General features: G+C 40.3%; 1 non-coding gene across 1 annotated transcript; it reads left to right on the top strand.

Moving 5' to 3' along the window:
• Nucleotides 1-381: 381 nt before the first annotated feature.
• LOC119873071 lies at nt 382-545 on the top strand. The gene has a single exon (XR_005387503.1). It is a non-coding gene; the product is annotated as a U1 spliceosomal RNA (small nuclear RNA).
• Nucleotides 546-1,032: the final 487 nt, after the last annotated feature.

The raw sequence follows: 1,032 nt of genomic DNA, 5'->3' as shown, positions 1-1,032 counted from the left end.
TCAAATCAAAAAGAATCGAATTGATTCGAATCGAAAAGACTCGAATCGAAAAGAATCGAAAAGAATCGAATCGAATCAAAAAGGATCGAATCGCAAAGAACCGAATCTAAAGAAAAGGAATCGAATCCAATCGAAACGAATAGAATCGAAAAGAATCGATTTGAATCGAAATGAAAAGAATCGTATCGAATCAAATCGAAAAAAATCAAATGGAATCGAATCGAATCGAATCGAAAAGAATCGAATCAAATGAAAAGAATCGAATCGAATAGAAAAGAATCGAATTGATTGGAATCGACTCGAAAACAATCTAATTGAATTGAAAGGAATCGAATCAAATTTAATGGAATCGACAAGAATCGTATCAAATCAAAAAGATCGATACTTACCTGGCAGGGGAGATACCATGATCACGAAGGTGGTTTTCCCAGGGCGAGGCTTATCCATTGCACTCCGGATGTGCTGACCCCTGCGATTTCCCCAAATGTGGGAAACTCGACTGCATAATTTGTGGTAGTGGGGGACTGCGTTCGCGCTTTCCCCTGGTGATTCTGGTGGCTAAGATCAGACCTCGTTTCTGGCTGCGTGCGCCTCGGAGGCCTCGTGAGCTATTCTTTGACTTTCTTGTGGTTACGGCTTGGCCTTCGGGGCTTTTCGCGTGTCATCCGTCCCCGTGTCGTCCTTATGACCGCTCACGTCGGTGCTCACTTTCGGTTGTATCTGTATGTGGCGAGGAGTTTCCTTACTTGGGACGCCTCGGTGCTTGAGCGGTGACCGGCTCTCTCAGCAATAAAGAAATAATATCCTTTAAAAAAAAAAAAAAAAAAGATCGAATCGAAATGAATCAATTCGAAAAGAATCAAATCGAATCGAATCGAAAAGAATCGAATCGAAAAGAATTGAATTGAAAAGAATCGAATTGAATCGAATTGAAAAGACTCGAATCGAATCGGAAAGAATTGAATTGGAATGAATCGATTTGAATCGAATTGAAAAGAATCGAATCGAAAAAATCGAATCGAAAAGAACTGA

This window comes from Canis lupus, unplaced genomic scaffold (assembly GCF_011100685.1).
Source record: "Canis lupus familiaris isolate Mischka breed German Shepherd unplaced genomic scaffold, alternate assembly UU_Cfam_GSD_1.0 chrUn_S788H951, whole genome shotgun sequence".
Classification (NCBI taxonomy): Eukaryota; Metazoa; Chordata; class Mammalia; order Carnivora; family Canidae; genus Canis; species Canis lupus.
Note: the sequence above shows the minus strand (reverse complement) of the source record. Positions and strands in the feature narration are given on the sequence as shown.